We start from the raw sequence: 13,363 nt of genomic DNA on the forward strand, positions 1-13,363 counted from the left end.
TAGTCCTGTGGGGTAACATTTTGATGTTAGAAATACAGCTAGGAGGTATTTACCATGTAATGTCTAAAGCACCGGACTAATACCAATACAGAAGCAAAAACCTCTTGAGTAAAGGGAAAAATTGGGTACGGCATTGGTTAATGTCAGAAAGGTGCATGAACATTTCGTGCATGAATATGGGTCTGAATAATTTTGACCTGAAAAGATCCAAAGGCAAACACTTCACATTTTGAATCCAACTGTATACAATTGTGCATTAAATACACTGCAGTGCTTTTCAGGGAAAATATACAATGTACTTTGGGGAAGAAAAAATGTGTCTGTTTAGTGTTTATTTATCTGTCAGTGTTAAACACCAAGGTTGTTTAAAAAAAAAGGTCATACAGGAAGTTCAGGTTTACCTGGAATAAATTTGGTCCATCCTTGATGTATATTGTAGAGCACACAATTGTTTCCACTAGTGAAAACAATGGTTTGCTCGTCCAGAAAAATCACGCTGTTTCTAGCTTTCTGGCTCAAACTGAAAATGTGGTGAGGTTTCACCTCCACTATTATTTTCTCAGCTTTCGATTCTGTAAAATCACTCTGAAATGAAAAGAAAAAGAAAACATTAGCTATGTAATAAGTGTACATCTGTAAACCTCATATAAATTCAGTCATCTTTTTCTGATAATTAACTTTGAGAAACACATTTTCTTTCCAACAATGTCATGAAGTGACATGACACAGTATTCGCAATAAATACCACTATTACACAGACAGCCTGGGTAGCTGGATGTTAGGGATATCTGGGACAGCCAGATAATAATGACATTTACAGCTGAATGAGATGAAATCTTATAAAGCATTTTCTTTGGGAAGGTCACCACCATGATGTAGTCCTGAGTTTACGAAAAATACCTTAGCATTTAATAAAGCAAACTGCATTCTTTACCAGTTTAGGGCCCACAAGACAAGTGGGAATCACTCAGATCACTGATAGGAACCTGAGGATGTGACTCTCCCTGCTTAATGCTTGTCAAATATATAGTAGTTTAAATGATGTAGTCCAGCGTTACTGCACTGAATCGATTCCTAACTTTTGGAGTCGACTCTCGTTTCCCAAATGCCTGGAATCGAGAATCGATTCTTTTTGGGAATCAACTCCTTGCCTTCCCTTGTGGTTCAAAAGCGCTAATTTAGAGGCTTTCATTACTGCCTAACGGGGCTATTTTCACACACTGGTTCATTAAGCATTAAGACCAATGACATCTTTAAACTCCTTGTGTAGTAAAAATGTGGTAAACAGAGCTAATTTGTCAGACTCGGTACTGAAGAGAGCTAGGTACGGCGAGGGGAAAACCATCTAACGGCACATAACCACGGTTTAAAACATACATAGGGCAAGTTAACTCAATCAGACAGAAGACATGATGAGAGGAGATGACCTCAAGCTTTAGTGGACAAGAAATCTTTTGTCCTGGAGTAAAAGTTAGCATGTTTTTCTGCCATAGATTTAACTTTGTTAAAAGGTCTTAGCAATCGTGCACGCGCGCACACAAGACGGTGTCCGTTTCATGGCTATGAAGAAATAATAATAATAATAATCATGATAATAATAATAATAATAATAATAATAATAATAATAATAATAATAATAATAATAATCATGAGAATAATAACTTAAACTAATTTAAGCTACTTAATTGGACAGGTGTCGGTTCTCTGTTGTAGATGTGGTCAAGCTAAATCGGGAATCGGGAAAGCGGCTGTATTTATATAGTTCTTTGTTTGTTTATTTAACACAAAAAGTACATTAATTATCAATCATTATTATCGTCGATGTAGAAAATATTAAATAAGTTTGAATTTGGATGAACTTGCCATATCGCTGGTAGACATTTCTGCAAGCGTTGTACTCGTTTGGTTACTTTGAGATCACGTGATCAGCGTTTACGTCTGAGGATCAGAACTGGAACAGAACCTGCGCAAGCGGTTACTTAGCAACCATGGTTCCAATTTTGTTAAAAAAAAAAGGGGGGGGGCGGTGGTAGGGTGGTACGGGGGGTTATTTGTCAGACGGCCCATCCACCTAAACATATTTATTTTGCAGTCATTTTAAGCAGAAGCAATGTGCAAGAGAGCACCAGTTTTATTTGGATAAGTGATATCATGTGAACATTTTATGGCCTCTTCTGTCATTTGCTTTATTTGAGCTGTGCAGTTCTTGCACAAAACATTATTAGCTCTCCATGATACAAAACCTGACTTGATGTAAACAAAGTAACTGAATAGATTTAGGGCATTACTGTGACCACTATACTGTCAGTACATTTGCAACCCTGCCCACTGATTGCTATTTTTGGACTTCCAGATGAAGCATCTCAGTTAAACTCTATGCAAAAGGAAGTTATTAGTTTCACAGCATGTTGGCAGAAGTCCTCTTAGGTCAGTCAGATACAGGGTCAGGTCAGTCAGATACAGGGTCAGATACAGGGTCAGGTCAGTCAGATACAGGGTCAGATACAGGCTCAGGTCAGTCAGATACAGGGTCAGATACAGGGTCAGGTCAGTCAGATACAGGGTCAGATATAGGCTCAGGTCAGTCAGATACAGGGTCAGATACAGGCTCAGGTCAGTCAGATACAGGGTCAGATACAGGGTCAGGTCAGTCAGATACAGGGTCAGATACAGGCTCAGGTCAGTCAGATACAGGGTCAGATACAGGCTCAGGTCAGTCAGATACAGGGTCAGATACAGGGTCAGGTCAGTCAGATACAGGGTCAGATACAGGCTCAGGTCAGTCAGATACAGGGTCAGATACAGGCTCAGGTCAGTCAGATACAGGGTCAGATACAGGCTCAGGTCAGTCAGATACAGGGTCAGATACAGGCTCAGGTCAGTCAGATACAGGGTCAGGGGCTGCAGGAGCAGAGACGGACACATGCACTGATCAGGACATGGACAAGTCCATGCTGGTGCTGTAATGAAACATAGATTCCCCATGCAATGTTTTCAAGATGACCATTGATAAAAGCTAGATATTCAGTTTTATATGAGGATATGAAAGTCTGCTGCATTTCTCTTTATCACATTTTTGGCTCTTTCCCCGATATTTTCAGGAGGCAGCCTGTCTGTGGAAAAAGAAGAATAAACACTGTTCCAGAAACCAGGAAAGATAACAAAAGCTTTACGATTTTTTTTTTACGAGTACAATATTTTATTTTACGAGTATGATTCTTTTTTACGAGTACGATATTTTATTTTACGAGTACGATATTTCATTTTACGAGTACAATATTTTATTTTACGAGTACGATTTTTTTACGAGTACGATTTTTTTACGAGTACGATTTTTTTTACGAGTATGATATTTTATTTTACAAGTATGATATTTTATTTTACGAGTACGATTTTTTTACGAGTACGATTTTTTTTACGAGTACGATTTTTTTTACGAGTATGATATTTTATTTTACGAGTACGATTTTTTTACGAGTACGATTTTTTTTTACGAGTACGATATTTTATTTTACGAGTACGATATTTTATTTTACGAGTACGATATTTTTTTAAGAGTACAATTTTGTTTTTTACGAGTATGGTATTTTATTTTACGAGTACGATATTTTATTTTACAAGTACAAAGTATGAAGATGCGAAGAGCCTGGTTGCTCTCAAGGTTTCTTCCTCATATCATCTCAGGGAGTCTTTCCTTGCCACCATCGCCGTAGGCGATATACAAATAAATCGAATTGGAAAAATGAATTTTTTTGTCAGATTATTGTATTGTTATTATTATTTTACTTCTTTTTCATGGAAAAACAAAATGGGTTTCTGTAATGTTCATCATTATGTGACTCATGTATGTTACCAATAAAAAGACTTACATGCTTTTTTAAAGTATGACTTAGTAAAGATTAAGCCGCTCAGTTTCGATGTGTGTAAACATATTTTGTAGTCATTAAATGAGGAATAAATCAATTTTTTTTTATAATATACACACACTATAAACGTTAGATTAGATAGAACACCTGTGTATTTGATTTTTTGTTGTTGTTTTTAAGTTATCCAATGTGACAGTAACACAATAATCATGCAGATACTCTGCATGGACTCTGTCCATTACCTCCCCACTTCTCCCACCTACTCCTGAACTCTAAAAGAAATCTACAGCTCACCCCACACTTCTTTCATTGCACATAAGACACTTTATACTCTCTGCAGACCTCTACATATGGACCTATTCAAAATGTTACAAATGTACAAATTCTTTAAATCTGATGCTTTTTGCAATACTGTCATACTGCTTCTATCTGTCTTGCACCTTACAAATGCCTTTTTACTCAGAACTACTGAACGTTTACATTTATTTGGATGTATATTTGCACTTTACGTATAATGGTCCTCTGGACGTATACTTGTATATATTGGTATATTTAACAGAATTCACTGTTTACATTTAATCAGATGTATATTCATTCAGATGTTTATAAGATATATTCACTCAGTTTATTTATATCTATTTATTACAAGTACACAGCTGTTACCTTCATACAAAGTCTGTTTCTATACTATATCTGCACTGACTGCTGATCATTTTCTACACAAACTTTCGGTATTGCATTGACAATGTAAACACTTGAGAGAGAAGAGAAACGGTATTTTGATTCCTCTGCATGTCTGCACATATGGTGGCGTTGTCAAAAAACCTTGAACCTTGATACAGGTGAAGGTCTTAAGTTCATCAGAATGATGTGATCTCTTTGACTTCAGATGTTGCATGGTTGTTGGTATTACATGTTGGGCTGGTTTCAGTTTTTCAGAACCTTCTGATATCCTGAGTTTTTGACACACTGCATGATTTTATACACTGTGCTGCTTCCACATGATTGGCTGACTGGATAACTGCATGATCGTGCAGGTAATAAAGTGAACGGTGTATTTATGAGTAACAGGGATCAAATGGGTACAAAGTTGTGTTACATATTGATGAATTAATAACCTGCATTACTAACTCCAGGGTGCAGCAAACAAAGTGATGGTGCTGATTAAGGAAAAGGAGAAGCAAAACATCTGTGGCTTAGCTAGATAAACCAGGCGTATTAACACAAGCACGGCTAATTTAATTCAATTTCGGTTCCACAAATAAAGCTTATCATATACTTGACTGAATAGCCAGATTTTATTGAATTTGGATACCATGAGAGAATTTGTGAAAGCTTTTTTTTTTTTTGCCATTAATAAAACAAAATCTAACACATGATATATTTCGGAAATCACAAAAGTAACAAGTAACATTGTATAATTAATTTATTTCCAAAGCAGTATAAAGCAGGGTTAAAAAAACAACAGTAGTTTGTTAACTGCCAAAGTTCTGCTTTTATTTGCAATAATGCTTTTATATCCATCGTCTGATTTAATTCTAAGTTGTTCAGCTGAAGTGATCTCGCTACATCTTCACTCGATTTTATTTAACACATGATAATTCAGTTTGTCTTGGAATGTTATTATTTGTTTTTGTATAACATAACAGTATAGATGTAATGCAGCAATTTCATCACACACCTAGCTGTCAGTCATTAACTGCTAAGCTACTCATTAACATTAAGAAGGACTGGCCAGATACAATAAATGTAAAGGGAGTCTGTTCTGAGCCTGCAGAAAATCTCTAATACATGCTTCGAAAGCATATGAGCAGAAAACAGGAGGAAGAATTGATTGAGATGTCCACCAACAATCAAATGAATGAAGAACAAAGAACAACAAAGTAAGTTGAGAGATCACCTTGCTAAATAATACTATCTTAATACTAATCACTCCTATCTTAGACAGGATGCTCACACAGTTGGAATCATTAAGCCAGATGTTTTAGATGAGGAGGCTGGCATGAAGCCGGCCTTCTTCCACAATTTCAGACCTCCAGAACTGGAAGTGAAGCCTGTGAAGCCTTGTCAAGAAGACATTTTGTCCAATAATGCTAAATAAGAGCTGACTGGAATCCAAGATAATTAACAGCCACCTTTGCATTATGTCCAAAACTTTGCAATTCTCATACTTTTGCATACCCAAGCATATCATCACTGCTCCCTACACAAACTTTTAAAGCCTACTGATCCCATTAGAATTATTAACTCTTTATTTATAAAACTCTATCAAGCATTCAGCATAAAGTACTTAAAACATTTCTTCTGAGTTGAACATTTGAACAGCACTGTATGTACCACAAAAGTGTTACCAGCCAAGGTTATATGAAGATTTTGCAGTGTATCGATGTTCTCTACATGTATTGCTGAAGAAACTCTGGTCATGAAGCGTGTCCTCAGTCACCTCACTATTACTAAAGGACAAACTTAAGACAACAATATAAGATATTCTTTATATTACAATGGAAGGAAAAAAAAAAAAGAGCTGTATTCACCAAAATAGTTTCATGCATTTTACTACCATAACCATGTTCGAGTGGCAATGGGAAGGCTTCTATTCATCATCAGATATAATGGCTCAGGTAGCTGCACACAGATAATCAATGTACCTATCTGTAATGCCTAGAAACACCAGGTTTCTAGCCCATTTGTAGGTAGAGATAATGACTCATCATCAAGATTAGACCCTTCAGCTGTCTTTTTCAGGGCTGTTGTTGTCTTCCATGTTTCTCCTGTTGCAATTTCTCTCCTATCTGAGCTTGGCATCTCTAAACTCCTGTTTGACTCCTTCCAGCACTCCTGTGCTGAAGATCACATCCAGCGCAGTCATGGCCAAAGCTTTGGCAGTACGAAGAGTATAAAACTGAGCTTCATCTGCACCTGAAATGGACCACGGTCAAGTTATAAAACTTTTGCAAATATTGCATTAAGAAACTTTGCTTAAGCTTTTAACAAAAACTTACATTAACTATAGTGTAAATTATTATACACAAGCCACTGACACAGTGTCCACTCATGTTGCACTCAAATACAAAAAAGGCAACAGACACCTGTATGACGGAGTATTAGAATTAAACTCTAAGTACTGTTGTGTTTTGAGAAGGTTAAACAGTGTATTAATAAAACAACACTGAAAGAGGGCGCTGTTCTTTATCTTCAGACTCACCAGCTGCAGCTGTATATTCTGATTGTGATTCAGTGCCTCAGAGCCAATGTAGAAATAAGGGTGAATCCCTGGAACAGCATGACTTACGTTCCCAAAATCTGTAGAGCCTGATACACATCACAAAATAAGCTTATCTTGCACAAAATATGTTGTCATAGCCAACCTGCACTTTACTTAACCGATAAACATGATATAAGGGTGTAGGCTTTCTTTCTCACTACATCAGTGTCTTTTTGAACTAGTTCTGATGAACTGCTGAAAGCAAAGAGATTCAGAAGATATGCTCAGAACAAATGGCATTATTGCATTATTATTATTTTACCTGAAAAGCCTTCTTTGGTGAACTTCATGCCAAGAGCTTTCCCACTCTCGTCATAGAGGTCCTCCAGAGTGCGGTTCCTCAGCAGTTCATGAAACTCGTTCTTCCCAAAAACAAACTCGACCTGCATTACACAAGCATGACCTTTGTGTTATTACTACCTTGTCTGTTACTTTGATGCTTCTTCCATCCTGAAGCTTTAATGAGTTCTTTAAAAATCATATTTTATATCACATTATAAACAGTATAATTTTGAACACTCTCTTTTCTTGGTTATAACTTTGTCAAGTGTGTGATTGTGTGAACCATCACAAGCCAAACAGCAACACAGTCAGCGAAGTGAAAATTGTGTCTTTGGAAATTGTAAATTAAGGGTTGTGAACTGACCTCACATCCTGTGGCCATAGCAGCAGCATGAAAACAGGCCTCAGCTTTGGCTCTGATGATGGGCAGGTCTCGGTGTGAGGTAGTGCGCAAGTAAAACTCCAGCTCACTGTAGTCAGGGATGATGTTGGGTTTCACACCTCCGTGCTTTATGATACCTGACCAAGACACACGCCAGACAGCAATGCTGCGGTTTACACACTGCCTCTGCTTTCCTGTGAAGTGAGTGTTTCGTGTATGTTTTGTATGTATCTACTGCATATGCTCTGTATCTAATGTCAACTGCACAAGCTTTCTTACTCCTGGTTGCCATATCAGCGGGTGATGAAACTAATATGGAACATTCTGGATGGACAGTGTTTGCATATAAAAATCCACAGTGTATATATGCATCATGTCATACAAGATGGAGGAGGAATATGTGCTATTGGCCATTGCAGCTATTATTCCACCTAGGTTCAGGAAAAAGTTCAGACTCATACGCAGCATGGCTATGACTATAAATATAGCTACATGCCTCAAATTCCAATATACACTGTTAAGGCAATAAGTAGGGCAGTTAGAGGGCCCCAAAATAAATAAAAATTCTGGAGCTGACTGTACACAAGTTATTGATGCTCACCATAGATCCGCCAGTCTGGCTTGAGCTGCTGGCGTAGTACAGAGATGTTACTGTAGGCCATGACAGCTGCATCTAGAGCATTTACTCCTTCCCAGGGATATGCTGATGCATGAGACGCACGCCCATGGTACTTCACCAGCAGGCTGTAAATCAAAACACAAACAGAAATCATCAACAATCTTCTAGTTTTATATCACAAACATCCTGTGAAGAGCACAAAATGACTATTTTATACAATACTGATTCACCCTTGCACAGCCTTGGCTGGTAGATAAGTGGCATTCTTCTGAGTGGGATGAGCCATAAACACCACATCCAGATCCTCGAAAGCTCCTTCATGCAGCAATTCCACTTTTCCACCTTCACCTTCTTCTGCTGGAGTCCCCAACACAGTTACCTAGTAATTTAAACATTAGCCAACCCTCAAACCAATTACGTATAATTACTTTGGGATGGAGCTTGGTAGCTGAGCAAAATATCTGAATATACACATGTTACTGGAAATCTATTTCTGTTCTGTATTATAACTGCTGCATGTTTTTTCTTTGCTTTGAACATGCTGGGGTATGATTTGGGGTAAAAACATACAATTGAAATGACAAGTTAAGGTTTTGAGATTTAGCTAAATAGTAAATTAGGCAATCATACCTGCCTACCACAGTTGTGCACATGATCACACACACAAAAAACAAGCTATTTGAGCTCTGTTCTGTTATTAACTGTTGTCACAGGCCCTCAGAGGGAGTTCTTTGCAGCTTTTCTGGTTTGTTGCTCATTCTGATGTCTAAACTAACCCACTGTACTGAAATTATTAACTGATGTCATGCCATAAACAAACAACTAGATACATTTCATGTTAACATGTTATAATATACAAAATGATGAACATCAGATAATTAGATAAATGGACAGTTTATATACCATGTGCTGTTTAAAGATGAAGTAACTTCCCTGTCTCATATTTTTTGTTGTAATATTATATTGCTATTTTTTATATTGGGTGCAGAAATAAATAGATAACCAAAATTTTTTACAGTGAATGGAACAATGGAAGGACTACATTAAAAACGAACCGTCCATTGTGATTATACATTACATTGCTAAAAGTTAGTGGACGCTTGACCATTACACCCATATGTGGTTTGTCCCCAGACTTTCTGACCCCAGAATTGTGCTAAACATGCACAATTGTAAAGAAAGTCTTGAATGCTGTAGCATTACAATTTCTCTTCTCAACATTACAATGCCCCTCACCTAATAGACATCCTTGACAGCGGAGTGGAGGTTATTATGACAAAAAATCTGGAATAGGGTGTTAAAAATGCTTATTTTTGTCCACAAAGTTGGCTATGTAATGTGTACACTGAGTGTGACACATTTTTGCAATGCAGAACTAATATTTTGATTAAGCACTCACAATGCTAAAAAAAATGCTTGTTTGGTATCTTTTAATGCTTTATATATGATATCCCGAAAAACACAGACAAGGTATGGTGTTTGTGTTTTTGATTGATGGTGTATGTCTGGTGTGTAACATGCTATACGTCTAGACTTAATTGGCACACCTTGATTGGCACAGGCCACGCCTCCACGCTCTCCAGCGCCGCCTTCAGGCCCAGTGCTGCTGCCGCTCCGCTCTCTGCTATCAGGTTGTGACCGCACGCGTGGCCTATAGCAGGCAGAGCATCATACTCACACAGGAACCCCACATTAACCACAGCCTCACCATCTCCTCCACCCACAGGTGGCCCGAAAAGCTGTTTCTAGTTTGTAGTGTGCCTCCACTGTCCACCCTTTCTCCTGGGTGAAAAAGCGAACCAGAGTCTCATGGGCTTGTCTTTCCTCATATGCCAGCTCTGGTTGGCGCCATATCGCATCTCCTAATAGATGGAGTTTATCCTTTGCCTCATCGATGGAAGCGCAAACTAGCTGTTTCAGTGCTGGGAGTTTTTCAGCCATTCTGTAACACGCTATAATACAAAAGCGCGTTCGTTGGTGTTTGACTGCAACCTGTAATTCCCGTCAACACGCAAAACCCACTGAAAACCTGCAAATTCCACTCGTCTACTTGAGCTGGTCAACGTTAGAGATATCACGAAGGTTTGCCAGTTAGCTTGTTGCTAACGCTACTCGCTATTGTCCCCTGGCTACCTTGTTGCTAACGCCACTCACTATTGTCAGCCGCCTAGCTCGCTGCTATAACGCGACTCGCTTTGTCAGCTGGTTAGCTTGTTGCTAACACTACTCGCTATTGTCGGCTGGTTAGCTTGTTGCTAACGCAGACTATTGTCTGCCGACTAGCGTTTTGCTACCGCCACTGACTATTATCAGCCAGCTTGTTCGTTGCTAATGTTACTCGCTATCGTCAGCTGGTTAGCTTGTCGCGAACGCTACTGACCACTGTCAGCCAGCTAGCTCGTTTCTAACACTACTCGCTATTGCTAGCAGTTTAGCTTGTTGCTAACACAACTCGCTGTTGCCCGCCGGTTAACTTCTTGTTAACACTACTCGCTATTATCAACTGGCTAGCTTGTTGCTAACACTACTCGCTATTGTCAGCTGGTTAGCTTGTTGCTAACGCTAAACGTCATTATCAGCTGGCTTGCTTGTTGTTAACGCTACTCGCTATTGTCAGCCGGTTAGCTTGCTGCTAATACCACTCGCTATTGTCGGCTGGTTAACTTTTTGCTAACGCTACCCGCTATTATCAACTGGCTAGCTTGTTACTAACGCTACTCGCTATTATCAGCTAGTTGGTTTGCTTGTTGCTAACGCTATTCACTATTGTCAGCTGACCAGCTCGTTCTGGTTTAAATGTTGCATAAATGTTTAAAGTCCACTAGAGTAGAACAAGACCAAAGACACTCTGGCATGTAACCCAAAAAAAAAAACGTTTATTTGCTCTGATATAAACTAAAGACTCGCTTTCGTGAAGGAGGCCGCATCTTTAACGCTTCAACAAGTTGCAAATTACCACTTACAAGCACACCGCGAACGCAACGGGCTGTCAAGGAATCAGCGGCTGAAGGGAAATAGTGACGTCATCCCGTAGCCTTTTATCTGATAACTTTCAAGCTTGACTCCCCATGACTGTGGATTTTTTGAAAAATATATAAGTATAAATGGCAAAAAAAATCGATTATAAATCAAGTGAATTATAATGTTTTTAATCGATTGATAAACATACATTTCAAAAGGCATATAATAAATAAATAAATAAATAAAACGTTATTATGCTAGTGTATTTTTATTTATTAAAATCTAATTTTTCCCATTTTTATAGGAAGCATGCTCCAGGAAATTTTGCTATTCTTATTCAGGCTCTGTAAATATACTCGTGGACCCTTGGCTCCTCACCTGGTTTTAGTAAATGGCTTAGGCATAGTCCTTGTGCTTGATGTTTTTGTTGGTTTGTTCTGTCCTTACAAAAATGATCTTGGTGATGATTCTGGTGTGTTTATTACAGCTGGGCATGCTGGGACTCCTGGGTAGGAAGATGGTCAGCCAGAATTCCATAAAATTCCGGTTGATGTTATGTATTATATATAAATAATATGAATATAATATATAAATAAATATGTTAAATAATAATAGTTCAACATCACTGTGATCTCACATAAGTTCCTAGCTTGTTTATTTTGTTCGCTAACTACATGTACCAGTTCAGGATCAGTGTTTTTTTTTGTTGTTGTTGTTGTTGTTCAGAAGGTGCGTATCTGTTCAATATGTCCAACCGATGAGCTGCTCCTTCACAGGCCACACTCTAATGTAGCCTTTATAAAGCAGGAAAACGCTGCCAAAGCAGGAACTTAAGTGAAGGAAAAATCTGAGTCAGTACATGGAAGTTAACAAGAACGATTCTTTCACTTAAAAGATTAATTGGCCTGGAAATTGTGCCTGCTCCAGTAGAGCTTCAGTGAGAAGAGGCCTGCGAAGCTCCTGAGGCATCCAGAGATGGACCAGCTCCAGTTGGATTCTGCTTCATGAAGATTTTGGGTATTCAAAGCAAAGATGCTAACCCTATGTAGACTTTAAAGATGACAACTAATTAATACACACAGTAACATTCCACATATGCTGTTTCTGTATCACACAACTCCCACTGACTGTACATTACTGTAGAAAAGACATTATTCGTAATCACACTCTCCGGTGTTTGTAATAATTTACAAACACTCTCTGGTGTCACCCAAATGAGGATGGGTTTCCCTTTAGAGTCTGGTTCCTCTCAAAGTTTCTCCCTCATACCATCAGAGGGAGTTTTTCCTTGCCACACTCGCCTCAGGCTTACTCACTAGTCTAATATTAATGTAATATAATGTCTAATATTAATCTAGGACTTTTGTACTATGTTTCTTATGTTCTGTAAAGCTGATTAGAGACAATGTCCATTGTTAAAAGCGCTACACAAATAAAATTGAATTGAATTATTCAAAAACACAGATGAATGAAACTTCACTAATGTTAGGCGAGGAGGCCTGGGATGCATTCAATGTTGATGGTCAGGACTTTTTTTTGTACACCATGGTTGTGTCCTAAATGATGTTGCTGTACACTATTCACGAGGCTCACTTTGTGCAGAGCATACATGTACATGAGTGTGTGCTTTCAACTTTATTTGAGAAAGGCTTACACATGGTCAAGTGTCCACAAACTTTGTGGTGGCTCAAGTGATTAAGGCTCTGGGTTGTTGATTGGAAGCCCCATCCAAGCTATGCTGTTGGGCAATTGGGCAAGGCCCTTAACCCTCCCTGGTCCAGGGGTGCTGTATCATAGCTGCCCATGTGCTCTGACCCCAACTTCCTCAGCTGGGATATGCGAAGAAAAGAATGCTGTAATGTATGTGTGGCGATAATAAAGCCCCTCACGTCTTCTTCTTCTTCTTCTTCTTCTTCTCTATAGTATTTGTAATAACTGAACTGAGTAGGCGTGGAAATTGTGCAGTTTGATGACCAGCCACTAGGCGG

The 13,363-nt window shown here is 38.5% G+C and overlaps 1 pseudogene; it reads right to left on the reverse strand.

Moving 5' to 3' along the window:
- Positions 1 to 6,175: 6,175 nt before the first annotated feature.
- Positions 6,176 to 11,413, reverse strand: LOC131355011 (xaa-Arg dipeptidase-like; annotated as a pseudogene).
- Positions 11,414 to 13,363: the final 1,950 nt, after the last annotated feature.

This window comes from Hemibagrus wyckioides, linkage group LG06 (genome assembly GCF_019097595.1).
Source record: "Hemibagrus wyckioides isolate EC202008001 linkage group LG06, SWU_Hwy_1.0, whole genome shotgun sequence".
In the NCBI taxonomy this organism is placed as follows: Eukaryota; Metazoa; Chordata; class Actinopteri; order Siluriformes; family Bagridae; genus Hemibagrus; species Hemibagrus wyckioides.